The following is an 18,091-nucleotide window of genomic DNA, read 5'->3' on the forward strand; positions in this document are numbered from 1 at the left end:
TGGATGGATGAGCAGGCAACAGAAGACTGGAGACAGATGGAAGAGTAGCTAACAGATGGAGAGATGACAGGAGGAGCGGAAAAGATTTTGCGGTGTGCGCTGAGGGGGATGAAGAAGGTGGAAATAACAGTTAAAGTGGGTGGTTGCAGAGCAGTGCGCTTTGTTGAAACACTATCTGAGCAGCAGTGGGTGGTTTTAACAATGGTCACAGGATAGAAGATGTTTTGTCTCATGGGGAGATAAAATGTGTACACATTAAAAGCTATTAGTGATTTTATTTGTTTGATAGCGCCACGTTTGAGGTCTGGATGAATTCAGTGCCGTTAAGAGACTGTACGGCGACGCTTTGGTTATTAACAGATTTACACCGATCAGGCATAACATTATGACCACCTAATATTGTGTTGGTCTCCCAACAGTGGTGGTTCATCACAGAATGGACATGGGCCTTCTGAGCGTGTCCTGTGGTGTCTGGTAACAGAATATGTAAAGTCCCCAACTAACAATATTGGCTCCGATACATTTCTCATTAGCATTTTTGTTACTTGTTATTTTTTTGTTTTGTTTCGGTAGCCAATGATGTTGGATCACAGTCAGTAAAAGTCAGATGGTTTTAGGCGAAAAACCTGAAAACAGGAAGCCGTGTTGATGTTGACCGGACAGCTGACGAACAAACCGGTAGCTGGACACACCACGCGTCTGATGACTTGACTGCCGATGTTACTCCAGCCCCTGCAAGAAGCACAATCAAGCCGCAACATTTGGGTAACATTATCTACTGTTATCATCATTAGCATGACATTAGCCTGGCTGTTCCCAGAGCAGCTCGAGGCACGTGTAGCTAACGTTAGCTAGCTGTCTGTGGATGGAGTAGGGGGGGACAAGAAGGTAAAATGCCACAATGCTGTGTTTGACTAACGCTGATCACAGCAGATCACATGGACTCACTAAGTCCTTTCCAGCAGCATGCAGGCTCTTACTGAACATACCTCTGTCTGCCTCAGCAGCCTGTGAAACGCTATTTAGCATCGTAGGACTCGTTTTTAGCCCAAAAAGAGCGAGAATGCGTGGTAAATAATTTGAAAACCAACTCCTTTTGAGGATGAACATGAACATCAAGGAGTGTCATTGGTGTAGGGGTGTCTGGTCTGGTCTGGGTAGGTGCTACATGTCTAAGTAACATGCACATGAATGAATGCCAGGTTCAAAAGTTTCCCAGCAGAACACTGATTCGTCACAAGATGGTGACTGTTATTTATTTCTCCTGTCAGTGGTTTTAATGTTGTGGCTGATCGGTGTACATCACAGACACATTTCACAACGGGTGCTTTTGTTCATGGAAATGAATGCGAGATTTTTCAAGGAAGCCATAAATTTCCCTGCAGCCGTCGGCACAAAGAGGCGCTTTTCATTTCAAACATGTATCGTGTACGTTTTCTTGAATTCTCACTCTTTGTTCGCGTTGTTATGCAACAATGGCCGTACACATCCCCCCTTCTAATCAGTTTTAAAATCAAAAAAGTTCACCTGTCATGCTCTTATTTTTAAAGGCATAGCTACAGTAAATGCATCTAATGTCTGTGTGGTTCAAGGTGTTACATCACATTAAAGGCAGGTGACATTTTTCACTGTGAAACATTCGCTCAGGGTGTCAGATGATGTGTGACGCTGTCACACTGTGGCTAAATGAATACACGTGAAATTAAAAGGAGTACAGTACAGTGGGTGAATGCTGCTGAAGTGAGATTCGTTGGAGGACGTTGTCCAGTCCAGTGGAATCAGTGGCCTCACCAAACAAAGGAGCTTCTTGATGATTAAATATACCTATTTTTCTCGCTTTCTCTTTTTGAACGTACAAAAGCTTTCAGCTCTTTAAATGAAAATAAACAATAATGACCCAACAGATCACCTATCAGTTCTGCAAAATGGCCCCTGTTATGCCAACATTCCTTAAACCCAAGGCTTCTTGTTTTAATACCAAATAAGATCTAACCTGTTTGTATGTTCCAAAACATGAATCAGAACTTTTTTGACACCTGTAAACTGGTTCTGCACGGCATGGGGCACCAGAAGATCAAAATCGACCTTTATGTTTCCACCTCACCTGGAAACTCATCACGTCACGTCTTTACACCAATGACTGCACCTCTGGGGACTTTTCTGTGAAACTCCTGAAGTTTGCAGATGACACCACTGTCATTGGACTCATCCAGGATGGTGACAAGTCTGCATACAGAGGGGAAGTGGATCAGCTGGTCCTCTGGTGCAGTCAGAACCACCTGGAGCTAAACCTGCTCAAGACTGTGGAGATGACCCTTCTCTTACCATCCATAACAGGACTGGCCTTACCGTGGATGGTGATCCACTGGTTCCTAGAGTCCGCAATATCTAGGGACCTGAAGGGGACCTTCCACATTGACTCTGTGAGGAATGAGACCGAGCAGAGTTTGTACTTCTTGCGTCAGCTCAGTTCAAGCTGCTGATCATATTCTACTCTGCTATAATCCATCTGTCCCGACCACATCCATCACGGTCTGGTTTGGATCAGTCACCAGGGACGGGACAGGGACAGACTGCAGAGGACAATCAGGTCTGTGGAGAACATTATTGGCACTGGCCCTCCCTCCATGTTCCGGTCCAGGGTGAGGAAGTGGGCCGGTAAAATCGAACACCCCGGACACTACCTGTTCAGACTCGTCCCCTGAGGCTGGTGTTACAGAGCACTGTGCGCCAAAACCACCTGACACAAAAACAGTTTGTTCCCCCTGACTGTCGCTCTGACAAACTCTGAGCAACATGTGACCATTTCACAATGACTCATTGAATGTAAATACCACTGTTCAAGTTCACTGTACATATCTGCTTCTATTTATTTTATTCCAAAAGTTTAAATTATGTTGTATAGTTTTTCTACTTTCTTACGCTTTTATTTTTATGCTGATTTAAGTTTATAATTCCTTGTTTGTGCATACATACTTGACCAATAAAGCTGAATGTTTATCTATGTGCAAAAAGAATTGATTCAACCCGAGAGAAAAGATAACTTCAAGCCAATATGTCCAAGAAATGGTCTCATCGTGTCCATAAATCTATGAGCGGATCTTTGTGCCCTTGGAGGTTTTTCCATCCTCTGATTTTCTGTGCAACCTATTTCAAATCTCAGATCTCATATCCTGTGATTCCACAGCAAGATGATAAAAAGTGTGACCTTTTTCACGATGGTCGTTTTGTCTCGTCGCAGCAGGGCACATTAATGACGGCTGCAGCCCATTTAGGTGTTCCAGCTGAGCCCTATGTTAGCACCCCGGCTCAGCTGGAACAGATGAAGCCATTAATAGTACTGGTTTCACCTGTGTGACTAATAACATCCCTGACGGCCCTGGTAGGGTTCGTGTATCCACATTACGGAACTGTTAAAACACATTGTCCCACAGGATGACTGAGTTAATGATGTCACAATTTTATGTAAATATATATCGTGAGCCAAATGATTCAAACGAGGGATGTTCCGATACAGCAGTAAATGTTCAATACTCAAATGCTTCAAGAAATATGAAGTGGGTTTTTGCCGAAAGACATTTTGGAGCAGACTGCGCTGCTGCGGAACATTTGTGAAGACTTGCTGATAGCCAAACACCAGTTCAGTGAGGACAACACTGCTGAACAAGAGCACCGTGAAAAGGTCCAGGCCTTGAAAAGGAGCACTGAGAACCTTTAGCGTTCGATTTCAGCAGGAACAAGAACCTTGAATAGAAGAAGACAGTTTGTTGCCTGCAATACTGAACCCGGAGACACTATCCAGAAAGACCCATGAGAAAGTCGACCGCCAACAGTCATGCAGCTGCAGCGCTAGTGGAAAAGTCCATGTACCTGTGATCCAGAACCCATGGCGACCAAGAGCTGCAGAATGTAACTACTGTGTTAAACGTCATTTTGTTGTATGCCTACAGTGACAATAAGGCATCTTATATTTCAGAGCCAGTGAACAGCAAAGGATCAAAATGCAGTTCTGAGAGAAATACAGCAGTGCTGCAAAGTCCCGCCCGAGAAAATCTAAACAATGGCTGGAACTGGAAGCCGAGGTTAAGAAGAAAAATGTCGCTAACCAAGAGGGCGCTAGGAAAAGATCTGCTGAAGCTAAAACCAGAAGCTCAAGTGGGGAAGGGAAAAAACAAGGACTACCTTCCTGGTTTAGCTGGACCACATGAAAAAGGGCCATCACAGAAATGGCAGTAGTCCAGAAGAAAGCCGAGCAGCAGCTCTGAGTTAGTCTGGAGCCATGGTAGGATGCCCTGATCCAGTTCTAATAGTAGCTCTGGTATGTGTCGCTTTGCCAGAAGAATCAAACACCATCATGTAAGGTGTAAGGGATGAGAATTATGTGAAAGAGGAGCGGAGGTGAGAGATGAAAGCGAGGAGTGTTGCAGGGCTGCGAAGAGGCCGAGAGGCACGGAGCCGTTGGCCTCCAGGGCGATTCGTCAGTTTCACTGGGTTTGTGTGGATGTGTGTGTATGTGACTGAGACAGTGGAGGGGGAGGCAACTTGAAACTCAAACCCATAAAAGTGGCCGAGCTGTGTGAGTTTCAGACTGAGAAAAATCTGACGGGTGCTGTTGTGTGTGTGTGCGTACGAGTGTGAGAAAGAGTTAGGAAAACACAGAATGAAATACGAGCAAAACATCGGAGGAGAAAAGTACAATTCCTTTGGGTGTGTCTCTCGATTTAACTTCAGGCAACTGTACGTGTGTGTGTGTACTTGTTCAGCTGTCTTTCCAAGGACCCGTTTAAGTTTTACACCATCACATTGAGGACATTTGTGCAAAGTGAGGATATTTTGGCCGGTCCTCACTTCTATGAGGCTGTTTGAGGGTTAAAGGTTACAATTACGTTAGGGTTAGGGTTAGGGTTAGGTGTTTAGTTGAGATGGTTAAGGTTAGGGTAGGGAATGCATCATGCCAATGACTGTCCTCACAAAGATAGCCATACAAACGTGTGTGTGTGTGTGTGTGTGTGTGTGTGTGAGTGTGTGTGTGTGTTTGAAGCAAGCAACAATGTCAAGGTGGAAATTTAAACTTATTTTAATTACCAATTTAAATTCCCCATCCTGTCCATTAGGTGCTGATAATGAATGAATGAATGAATGACTGTCATGGAGGGTCTGCACTGTAAAACAAGCAGCCCTAGTAGCAATTCGCTTCAACTCATTTTTGGAGTTGGTATTTCAAACAAAGCAAACAGACCCGTATGGTGCCCTGCTTCCCTCTGACTTCCTTGATGCTAATCCGCATGTGTCAGTTATTGGCAGCAACTTTACCTTTGGTGGCTTCTCCCACAACTTCTGTCCCTAACAGATTTACTAAAGCAGCGGATGTAATTTGAAGACAGTTTGAGAGCGCCAATGCAAATTTACTAAATACTTTTAGACTACCTTTCTTGTGATCAAAAATATGCCAAAAGCAACTTTTACATGCGTTGATGTGTTACAGTATGGTACATACTGGTACAACATTGACAAAAAGCAGTGTTTTTGGTATTCTTATTATTATTTTAGAGTAGTTTCCTACAAAAAGACACGCTTGGGACGTGTGCTACTTTTTCATCCAACCAATTTCCTTTATCGTCACTGCATCGGAAACAGTTCAATTTTATTTATATTGCTTCAATAATACAATTTTTTTCAAGGCGCTTTGCAGGACAGGGCTTGAGGCCGCCAGAAGAAGGACTAAAGTGATCATGGGAAGGAAAACCAGTCTTTTACCAGGAAGAAATCTTGAGCAGAACCCTGCTCATATAGAGAGACCCATCTGCTTGAGGTCCTTCATTCATTGAAATAAAACTTGGTTAGCTACCTGAATAGAGCAGTTTACATTTAAGGAGCGGTTGTAGTTAAACGTAACGGCAGGAACCAACAGGATCATCAGGAACCAGTGAACGAACAGCCGCCTCCCATGTCCTCCTTTTGGACGTTTGTGTTATCCCCTCATCCAGCCACCCTGACCTGTTCCTACCTTTGTTTCTTCTTCTTGCTCGCGATCGACGAGTCGTAATTCCTACCTCAGCAAGAGAGGTTGTCAGTGCTGAGGCAGAACAACATGGGCTGCCCCTTTCCTTCTGAAGATCTTCCTGCGTCCTTCAGTGACGGCCTCAGAAATGCCTGTCATTAGGAAGCTGATTGGGCCGTGTGCGGGTTGCTAGCAGAGAATTAACAGGCTGCTGAATCAGTCACTGTTGGTGTCGCTAAGTTTGTTCCCTCACAGCCCAGGTTGGCAGGCTGATTGCGGCTGAGTGTCGGCACAGTTGGCCACATTTCACAGCTCGGGACCAAATGTGAGTTGGCTCCGATCCACCAACAGCACCAGCTGAGCTCAGTTTAATGCTGCGTTGTTTGCCCAGACTGAGACGTCCCAGGGTTGATAACCTAAAAGGTATTGGTATTTAGCAATGAATCGATTTTTTGCAGCATGTGCTGTGGAAGCTGAATACACTATCAAAAAAAAAAAAGAGCAAACACTTAAAGCTGACTAGTTTTATGGTCAAAGAAAGTGCTTCTTTTTTTTCTTCTTTTTTTTTTGGTTCCACCTGTTGTGGCTGCACTTGGCTGCACTTAATGTGGCCTCACAAAGGAGAGCTCAACTGTACCAGAGGGTGTGCTTCCGTGTGCGAGTGTGTGTTTGTGTGTTTGGAACAGTAGTATTGTGCGCGGTGGTTGCCCTGTGACTAGCCCCATAGCTGGTGTGAATATAAATGAGAGGGAACGAGGGTTTCCGCCGAACACAAAGGGAGACGAGGCGAAGAAGAAGAAGAGCACGAGAGGAGCATTTGCTTCGGGCTGTTTTGCCTCCTGCCTCTTTTCCTCCCTTTGGCGAAGTTCAGCAGAAAGTTGGATTATCTTCCTCCTCCTCTTTCTTTTTTTCCCTTTCCTTTCCTTATGAAGTGTGAAACCTCCCGGATTCGCCGCTATCCTTCTCTTTTTCTCTCGCCCCACATCCCTGCATTAATCCTCACAGCTCCCATATCTCTGTCTCTCCATCTACTCTTGCCTCTGCGATCCATTATGGACTATCACTCTCTTTTTCCCTCCACCCTTCCCTCCATCCCTCTGACTGTGCAGAGATTGTCGACTGATCTGGCGGTAGCCTCAGATTAGATGTGGCCCTGCAGCTCTAATCAGCCCATAGCCTTCCTGCTCCTCACAGATAATCTGCTTGTGTTCAGGAACACAAATATCAGGGGATACATCTGTTTTCCCACCTTAATACATTTATGCATGTACGCCGCTCTGATGCTGGTGCTTTAATGTAGACCCGTTTTCTTTCTTGCTCAGATTAAAAAGGAAACTGTTCGCTTTAAATATGAAGCTGGAGCCGCACTATTTCTGGGCCAGGACTTAATGGAATCTTCGCTGGTTCCCTGGCAACAAGAAATAGTTAACATTTTCTTTTTTTTGAAAAAACAATTGAAGTGTGTCATTTGGATAAAACATTGTCCAGAATGAGGCTTTGTGCGTATTGGTGCTGTCTTAGGTCTGTTAACCTAAGCTCGCCAGCTTCTGACTGTAGCTTCAGCTGAACTCCAGGTTCATTAAAGGACTTTAAGGCCCCCATGATATTAAAAAATAGATGCACAATACATAAGTATATGGCCCAACACTGATGAAAAATGTCTTTTTTTGGTCGCTAGTCTTGACGGTATTTGAGAGCCATTTCCTGGAAGATTATTTTAAATATGTTCTGACTCATCCTGCAGTCGGGGGAGTGTACTAATTTTGCATCCTATGAGACGTCTTCCGTTCCCCCTGCGTCTCTTCTTTTAGTCCAGCTTTGAATCTTGGCTTGAACACATTTGGCTGAAGCCACCCTAGTTTTGTTTTTTTTACAGAAGACATTTACATAATAACAAGGACAGGACCAGCTACAAGCTAAACTAGCCAGCTACGGACCGCAGGTTCATATTTGGTGTGTGGACGTGTAATAGATTGGAACGACTGTATGTTTTCCACTGAACAATATCCATACTAATGTCATAATCATTTATTCATGCTGCAGAATCCACTCCCCCGTCAGCTGAACTGCAGGTCAAACCATATCAACTCTAATTTGTTCAAACCAGAATCGAGGAGGTTCTTTAGATGGGTAGGCTAGATCAGCATCCGAGTCCGAGACCTCTAGGGGGTTTGCGGAGGTACTGCAGGGGGGTCGCAAAGTCTTTGGTTGATTAGACATTTTGCAAGACACGATGCAAAATTAGCAGAAGAGAAGCTAACAGTGCAGCTCGCTCCCATCAGCCAGCTACTGAGTCCAAAATGTTTTGGTGATTCACTGTCCCAACAACACTGAGCTATGTTTAACGGCAATTGCACAGTCACCCTACTGTTGCACATGAAATTTGAACCTATGTATTATTTGAAGAGCCTAATATTGAATGAAAAATGATAGTAATACTGTGTATTTATAAAGAGCACCAGGCTGGGTTTAATATAGAACACATATAGTAGGTAGGGGGTACTTAATCTCTTCTGGGGGTCCTTCGCCTGAAAAACGTTGAATACATCTGCATTACAATGAAAGCTTTCCAAGTATCTCATATCTTTCTCTCATGACCTCTCTCTTACCTCTTAATAATGTAGTGATTCATTGCTCCTTAGCTCAGATATGCCCATTAGAAGGCGCACCACTTCTAGAATCATGATAACCTTCAGGAAGTACAAATACTTCTACAGATAAATTTCTACTCATTGAACCAGGTTATATTTGTAACCTTACTGAAATCTTGAGTCCCCCATTTCCACATTTTATTATTATTTTTTATTATTTATTCTTCATTCCAGTTTTCCTTGGTGTCGTGTTGACAATTTCTCCCTAAAGGTGGATCCATTGCAAAACCGCATCTAGTTGTAGTAAGGCTGTAGTACGTATCCCATATCTGTATGCGTGGCGCTGTTTTTCCTACAGAACTCAGAACCCAGAAAAGGAGGCAGAGCATTTGCATCAACCCTACATGCCATATACATAAAGTTGATACAGTCTTACAGCTCATAGTAGTTGTGAAGCAACAGCACGTATTGGACCTAGCCACCCAACAAGGGTCAATATCTGATGCAGCACCGTCATCAGCCTGGGTCAGGGGCTAGAGGGTCAAGGGGTGGGGCGATGACGTCATCACGGTTGTATCAAGCATCCACACAAATTAATAAAAGAAACCCTACAGGTTCCGTATTTGTTTTTTTCACTCTGGGACCCAGATTCAAAAAGATGCAGTCCCCCATATCCGTCAGGACGGTCGACCTTAACATGCAAAACTTAAGCGTTTTCCCCCCAAAATCGTGTTCATGTAGACGTGGCCTGTGTTTCCATACACTTTAGCACTGGAAAAATCCACAGATCAGCATTAACTCTTTCTAGCTGGTCCCACAGAGCCCTTCTGTCCATATGGTTGAAGCTTGCCGGCTCGTTTTGTCACGACATCGGGGCCAGCGCTGCCTTCCAACACATTAATATTCATCAATAGAGCTTTAATCTCCAAAAAAATTGGGTTACTGGCAACGACGATTCTCCTCTTTCCTCTGCCGATTAAAGCTATCTATCCGCGTGTTAGTACGATTATGAGAAGGGTGTGAAAAGTGTATTCAAATAGCGATTGGTGCGACGCAAGATGGAAATAGACAGAGAAAGGAGTTGTATAACAGAGGGAGGTAGGGAGATGGAGGGGGGAAAAAAAGAGAGACAGAGCGAAAGAGACAGCTGTGACGTCATGGCCACTTTAAGTAGGTCAGGCACGAAGTTGTGATGTCACATACACCGGAATCAGCCCGGCGGCCAATCACATGCCCGGGCACACCCCCTTTTTCCACTGCCGCCGGAAAATCAACTGCAACCCCTCACCCATCTTCCCTACCTCAGCCTCTGTTTTGTGTAGCTGTCTCTTAATCACACACATGCGCATGCCTACATTCCTGCTCCTATAAACTCTGACAGTAGCTGTAATCCCAGAGGAGATGCGGTTACTTATACTCGTCTCCCTTCCCAGTTCATCGCTGACTTTTCCTCCTAAATTCATCTCACTAAATTCAACTGTCACTAATGCCTCTTCCAAAACTCGGACGGCTTTAAAGAAGAAGGGGTCTGCATATCACCGTAGAGCTATTTCCGATTTTCTTCTGACTTTTAGCATCTAACGAACCTGCTTTCCCTTCCCCAGGACTTGACAGTGATACATTCAAGCATGAGAGCTTGTGTATTTGTGTGTGTTAGAGAGAGATCAGTGGCAGACAGATTTACCCAGACCCTTAGGCTGAGGCAAGTTGGTTGTGACAGAAGATGAAAAAGCTTGTCAGTGTAAAGGCTTAATTTGAGAATAGGTCTGTGTTGCCACAGAGATTTCCTACAAAAGACAGAAAAGGAGCAAAGCGATAAAAGGGGGAAGTTAACATAAAAATGTTGGTAGGGCTCTATTACTTGAGGTCACGCAGTCAGAAGAAATTGTCTTGTCAAAGCTAAGTGCAAATAATGAGACTGTGATGCACAGTTGGGTTGATCTGTTTTTAGGCCTCCGCTCCGCCAACACCCGGAGCCAACATGTCTTTGGATTGTCAGTTCGTCCATCAGTTCCCAAGATATCCAGCAATATCTCCTGCAGTACGTGATGGAACTCCTTCATAGTTGGCACAAAGGTTCACATGGACTCCAATAAAAGAAGGCATAATTGGACAGTGAATTTAATAATCACTCTAAATGCACAGATGATTTGATCTCGTATTTAACACTGAGCACAGGGACTTTATGTCTCAAGAAGGCTGGGATAAAATTCTTTCACATTTGGCACCTGACGGAACTCCTTCAAATTTCTCTGTTGTCGTGGGCTCAAATGAAAGACGACTCAAACAGATGGTGACATGATGGTTGATTCGATCCGTTTTTATGCTTCTGTACCTATGGTTTTGGATTATCATTACGTACATTTGTACATTTGGTAATATCAAACCATGGCAGAATTCCAAATCTTGCATACACATTGACTAGTGTTTCAAGTTTGGGGGTCACTATGATTGTTGATGTTATATCTCAAGAAAGCCTTTACCAAACTCTTTTATTTGGTGTAAACGTTCACACGGACTCCAATGAAAGGAAATGTCGTGACAGTGAACTTAATTATCACTCTGAATGATTGGGGCTGCAGCAGCTGTACCCTGAGCCATCATGGTTCCTCACTCAGTACGGCCTTATGTAAATCCAGCCCATCATTGTGAACCCAATATCGAAGGGAGCCTTGAAGGAATTGCTTCTAATTTGGCAGAAACATTCATTTGGATTCAAAGATGAAGTCATTAGGCTTTGGGCGTTCAGAGGTCAAAAATCAAGCTCACTGTGATGAGAAATGTGTTCCAGTCGGCATACGCTTAATTTGGACTCGGTGACAAGCTAATTTAGATTCTGACGGTTAAAATTCGTTGCTTTTTCTCGAATGTCTTCAGGTTGCTTTGAGCGACGGGTGGGTGCCTTCACAGGTTGCTAGCTTTCTGCAAAGGCTTCATTCGCCTGCTTCAGCTCCACCTACACTCCACCGCTTTGCTCATTTTTGTATTCGATGGGAGTGAGTCAGGCATAGTCAAGTTGGCACTGGCTAGATCCACCACACTGAGCTTCAAAACCACAACACATATGTGTGACATTAGAAAGGGTTCATACAGCTATGGTGGTTTTTGGTCATGATGAAATAAATTAATAATTATGATAGAAATGTGTACTAGAATCAAATCATATTAAGTTTCCAGTGTGACTTATGTTGCATGTCATGTTTCAAACTGACAGTTCCTTGTTTGGTCCATGCTGTATCTCCTCCAAAGAGCAGACACGGGAAACACAAAAGTGAATTCTTGGCTACACTTGCCATTAGTCAGTCCTTTCTTTCAAACAAAGAAACACGAAACTTACGATTTTGCCATGTGTCACTTTGAGTTATTGAACAGCGTTTGGCCGATGTGATTCCAGTCTCTTCCAGCTTTTCTTTCAAAGACGCTGAGGAAAATGGATTAGACATCAAGTAATCCACCTCCTTCATGCTAACGGCCATGTCACGGTGTATCCAACATAAAAGCTGAAACAAATACGCCTGTAGGGTTTCTGGAAGGCATTTTTCCACTTGTCTAAGGAGATTCTTGTAGGAACCACTGCTTCATGGATGATAGCATCAAGTATAACCAAAAGGTTAAAGGTCAATTTCTCTACATTATCATGATTTTCTACTAAATTACTGTGATTAAATTAATTTGTAGTCTTCAATACACATCAGGTACCATGAAAGGTAATTCTAGTGTCTATATTCCAAATCAAAAGTTTGACTCAAAAATGAATGCAAATAAATCACAAAAATGAAATATTTTGTGATTACCAATGCACAATGTTTTCATCTCAAACAGCAAATACCTACACTTTAGTGTCCCTTGACAACATTGTGTTTGGCTAGGTCCCACAAGAAACAGACATTTAGTTTGGGTACAAAAGAATAACAGAAGATATGGAGGTACCGACGTGGTGAAGACCGCACACGATGATCAGATGTTCTCATCATTCAGCACAAGCTATGAAAGCATCACATAAAGTAATAAACTCCCATCTGTGAGGGCAGATAAAAAAAGGAAATAGTTGCTTTGAGCCTTAATTTAGATCTCCTTACACACAGTACTCTGTACAGTACAACATGCACGGTGCGTGTTTCTGTAAGTGTTGTGCAAAGTACAAACACATTTATTTAAGGTCGCGCTGTGAAACAAGGGTGCAGTTGGAGCCTCTGTGGCAGTCAGTGCCAGGGATCTGTTTGCATATCACATGCACAAACATGCTGCTATTTTGCTCCTACCTTCTATTTGTTGTTTAACCTTAAACGTTAACTTCATTTTCTACTTTCCCTTTGTGTCAGCGTATGATGACTTCCACCAGAGTTTTAGTCATAAATACAGACCAGATGCCGTGTTTAACATTCTACAAAAATAACAGAGAGAGAGAGAGAAAAAGTTTGTGTTTCCATCTCATTACAATCAGGTCACAAGATCAGTCGGAGAGCAGAACAAGGTGTTCATCAGATGAGATGAGAACAGTCCTTGAAGAACAAAGCGGTCATTTTCATTGGCGGCATCAGGGACTAGCTCCAGCCTCGTCACAAGGTGAGTACATGCAGTGTAGAAAATTAAACAGATACATTTTAAAACATATTCTTCATTTTTTTTCCTTTCCTTTCCTTTTCTTGAACAGCAATCTGTCCACTAAGCTGAAACGTCCAAATTTGACTTGTGATGCTTTAGCAGACAGACACAATATGCCGCTGCAATTACATTCCCTCGCGCTAAGAGCATAATCTCACCAACATAATCAGAGTATGGTGTGTAGAGCACTTTAAGGGTAAGCGGCCCCGCTCAGATGTGGGTCTGTAAATGTCCACGGTGTTAATTACTCAGGATAAGCGTGTCAGCTCATGGAAAAACAAACGCTGCTTTAGAGGGACGTCCCTATTAGAGCGCGGCGCTGACGGTGAGATGTGGGAGGAATAAGAGCAGGATACGGCTCACGTGAAGTCCGTAGGTCAGTAAAATAAAATGAAATGTTACTGGGTGTTTGTGCATCTTTTGAAACTCCCTTTGACTATAATGTGTCAGTTTTTTGTTTTTTTTGGTCAGATTGTAATCATTTTATTTCTCCTCCCATTTACGTTGGCCCCCGACCCAAGAGCACATTTCCTGGCTGTGTGCAAGCTGCTACAAGCATTTTGTGAAAGCCGACTCCTAATATGGACCCGCTTTGGATAATTAGCATTAACATGTCGTTACTTTCCTCTCCTTACATCCAAATTTGACCTGGTGCACCGCAGCCAGCAGGGGGCTAATGTGGAGGGTTAAAAAGCGTAGGAAGTGGGGGAATGTGTGGAAGTGTGTGTGTGTGTGTGTGTGTGTGTGTGTGTGTGTGTGTGTGTGTGTGTGTGTGTGTGTGTGTGTGTGTGTGTGTGTGTGTGTGTGTGCGCGTGTGCAAGGGACAGATGGGGTCATGAGGTCAGCTGCACTGATTAAAAGGAGCCCGGTTTAGCTGATGCCAGCCACCAGTGACCAACTGGAGCCACGGCGCATTATCCAGTCTGACTGGAACGCGAAGAAGAGAAGAAAAGCCCAAAAAGGAGCTGCGAGCTACGAAGACAGAGGCACATAAGGGACGATACAGCCGTACTGGATCTCTGGAACATGAAATACAAGGGATCAAAGGCCTCTAGACCTGACTGGTCTTCTAACATTGTGAACAGAAATATCAAACCTTTAAACGTACTAGTCTTTCATCTTTGAGTCTGGAATTATCAACCTGACAAGAAGATGGAGAGGAGCTGACGCACGTGCTGAAGGTGACTGTCAGTCTCACTCGCTGATTGTGGTGGAGTTTTTACGAGTGAATGTAACTGTAATTTAATCACGAGCCGGGACTTGAAAGAAGTGGATTCCAAAATAACAGGTTGCAGGAATACGTCTCTGTATTTGGAAATGGCTGCTACAGTTCTTTGGATAATTCGTCCCAGATGATAGCTTGGAGGAAGCTATCATCTATCATCATCCTTCCATGTCAGGACAGGAGGAGGGACACCATTGCAACAGCTGCATTTGAATTTGGTTCTTGGCGAATAAATGGAAATCCTTTTTACAAAGAGCTTTGGAGAAGTGCAAGCGCTTTCAGAAAATCCTTGGCAGGAGATTGGACGTCTATCACAGGAGAGCTCCTGACGAAACACAACAATCTGCGATCCAAGGAGCTAGCTATGTAGTCAGAATGTTAGACCACAAGGTTTTAGCTAAACAATACAAGGAGGACAGCCATAAGGTTTCAAGCTCTCCCAAATATTACAAGAATCCAGCCCGGGGACAAGAGTCAAATAACCAATACATAAAGTGAGCAACTTGTGAGCATTTAGCAGCTAAAGAAGCAACTATTTCTCAAAGGAGTTGGAGGAGACCCAAAATAGAGCTAAAAGTATAGAGAACATTGGACCGCCACAACCACAACTCCAAATGTGCGCTAATGTTGCTTTGGTTCACTGTTAATACTGTGTGTTCAGATTGCGGCCGTGCTTCACAGACCATGCCCAACCCCAGATGTGGTCTGATGCTCTGGACTGTTTCTAATATCCTGGCCCAGGAACACAAGAATGACTGAGTCGCAAATGAGGTGAAGAAGGTGCACAAACTTGGAACTGATTCAATACTCCCACTGCTGGATTAACATGTGGTGGATACTATTTTCCCGGCCTGTGGTTGATTACCAGCTACCAGAGCCTCCCATGGCCCTGGCTACCCACAGTTCAATTATGATTAAGCTCAGATCTCATCACTTTAATAGCACTATAGTGAATTACACTACCCAGGCCGGTATTTGATTGACGCAGTGGGCAAAGTTGATTATAACAGAAAGGTGGGCGGAAGCTGCATCCTGCACAATCTGCAGTCTAAATGAGATGTAAACTGGTTTAGAAAATTTAAAACCTACACACAGTACAAAAAAAAATTAAATGTTAGGCAGCACAGTGTGAGTTCAGGTCTGTATAATGTCACATCCTGCTCGACTTGTAACTGCTGGCTTATCTTAGCAGCTCAGCAGCCAAAACTTTTATCAGAAAACAAACCACTTCCACGTCGATTGTTCTCTGAGCTGATTCATGGTGTGGCAAGGATTTTGTTTTATATGGAATTACAGTCGGTGGGCATAAATTACTCCTCTCGCTAACCTATTTAATGGCAGAGGTGCCACACCTGCACGACAAATTGACATGTTTGCCCGTAGTGTTTTTCCCATTTGTTCGGGGGCTGACTGATTCGAGATAAACGACAAACCCAGACCACACGCAAGATGGGCTGGGTATGATAGCCGTGGAGAGGCAGAAAACTTTTTTTTGCTCAACCTGCAATGACCCCACTGGCAGACATATTGTACGGCGCAGTTCAGGTGCTCAGTCACTGGCTCCCGCTGTGTCAGAGTGATTGCCTTCACAGCGTCCTTGGCCCAGGACTGATTTAAAGTCTGAGGTGATTTAAGGTCGTGCAGAGGTTGGCTGAAGATAGAGGAAAACTTGCACGTACTGTATCTTGTCAAATGAACTTCAGTCGTCTGGTGAAAACCAACTGACACTTTGTGGCTTCGAGAAATTGATATCATGTGTCTTAATTTAATCCGATAGTGAATGTGTATTTATGCAGCTGTGAGAGGAGCTAATTTCGTGTCTCCTGTTGACGAATTAGTTTGACATTTTGGGTTATGTGCTTATTGGTTTTGTTGTCCACTGTCAGACAGATGGCAACTAGAGGACACACCATCAATAACTTCATCAAGTTGTAGCCCCTATAAAACATTTGGGGTTTGCTACTTGTTTCCAGTTTTTGGGCTAAGCTAAGTTGTTGTGAGCTTCACTAGTGACTGCATATAAAGATGGACAAAACCTCTGTGACATCACTCAGGCAGGTCACGAAGCTCAGTGAGGCTGCGTTTACCAGAAAATGGATTAAGAGGTGGAGCTGAGAGCATCAGGTGACTTCTTACCAGACTGCTAGAAACTTGTAGTGACCATGCTTAATATATGTCTGTGAAGGTTCTCAGTCATCCAGGTCATGGTAATCCAAAAAAGCATTGAATGAGGTCAGCTGGACTTGTAGAATTACTTTCTGAGTGGCGAAAAGTCTTCAAGAAATTCTATAAGTACATGCTTTTTTTTTTAGCTTAATATAATTTTTACTGGTGAGTTATTTGCCCACCATACAGTGACTGACTGTGAGGACACATGAGGACATCATCTATAGAGACCAAAATATTTTTGTACCGGACTGTAACATATTTATCTATGCTGTAAAGGTGGATATTTTAACATAGGGGGCTAGGAAAATGTAGCCAGCTTCGAGTGGTCATTTGTGCAATTGCATTATTACAGCTGATGTGCTGTGCTGCTCATATATATATATATATATATATATATATATATACACACACACACATATATATACACATATATATATATATATATATATATATATAATTTTGAAATGCAGATGCATGCTGCAATATTAGCAGAAGAGAAACTAACAGTGCAGCTGCTAAGATTAGGAATGTTTATGTCTGTTTTGTATATGTTTACGTTTTCAGTTGCACAGCCACCCTACTGTTACACATCTGAAATTATATATATGTGTGTGTGTGCCTGTGCCTGTGTATTATTTTAATAGCTTTATATTGAATGCAATGACCTCCTGGACTGTCTTCTCAGAGGCAACCATGTTTTTATTGTCACTTGCTCAGAGACTAGTCGACTTCATGTTTAAAACGTCATGTTACAACAGTGAAGTCGACAAAATGACCGGTCAACTACACTGTACAACTCTACAGTATAGAAGGGATATATTTGTGGATTAACACAATTGCCTTGGAAGTGTTCATGCACACAAACAATAATGTGGAAATATGATACATCAACATTGAACCCACCATACGTTGTAGATTTAATATGTCTGTCTGGTGAGGTCATCACTTTTAAGACCAAAATCTCACATAAACAGCTGTGCCCGCCTGGTGAGGATCCTGACTCACATCTCGTCCGCAACAGCAGTATTTACAGCTAGGACCTCCAGTGTGGCCAGCGGTGGACGCGTTACGTCACCCGAAAGCCCTTTAATCCAGCCGGGCTGCACAGCTGGTGGGTCAAGATAAGCGATGACCACCGATACATGACTCCACTCAACTCTAGCACAGCATGTCTGCTGCTCACTCTGCTTTCAGTGGAGCACACAACAATTCACTGGAGTCAGCTGAATAATAATTTTTTAAAAAAAGCTGCTTTTCCTTAACCACTGTTGTCTGAAATGGAGACACTAAGTTTGAGCGCATGGTAGATTAAGTCAGATTTCATACCCAGTAACAAGTGAGGGCACTCTGAATTCATGATGCCACAGTAACTTGTCTAAATGCGCGTCTCTGTGTTCCGGTGGAACAAATATCTGGCTCACCACAGCATGACAGAAGCTCAGGCTGGAGGATCATTATGTAAGGTGGATAATTTAAGGCTGCAGAGAGATTTTAAACCGG

The sequence above is a fragment of the Mugil cephalus genome, chromosome 1, assembly GCF_022458985.1.
Source record: "Mugil cephalus isolate CIBA_MC_2020 chromosome 1, CIBA_Mcephalus_1.1, whole genome shotgun sequence".
NCBI lineage: Eukaryota > Metazoa > Chordata > Actinopteri > Mugiliformes > Mugilidae > Mugil > Mugil cephalus.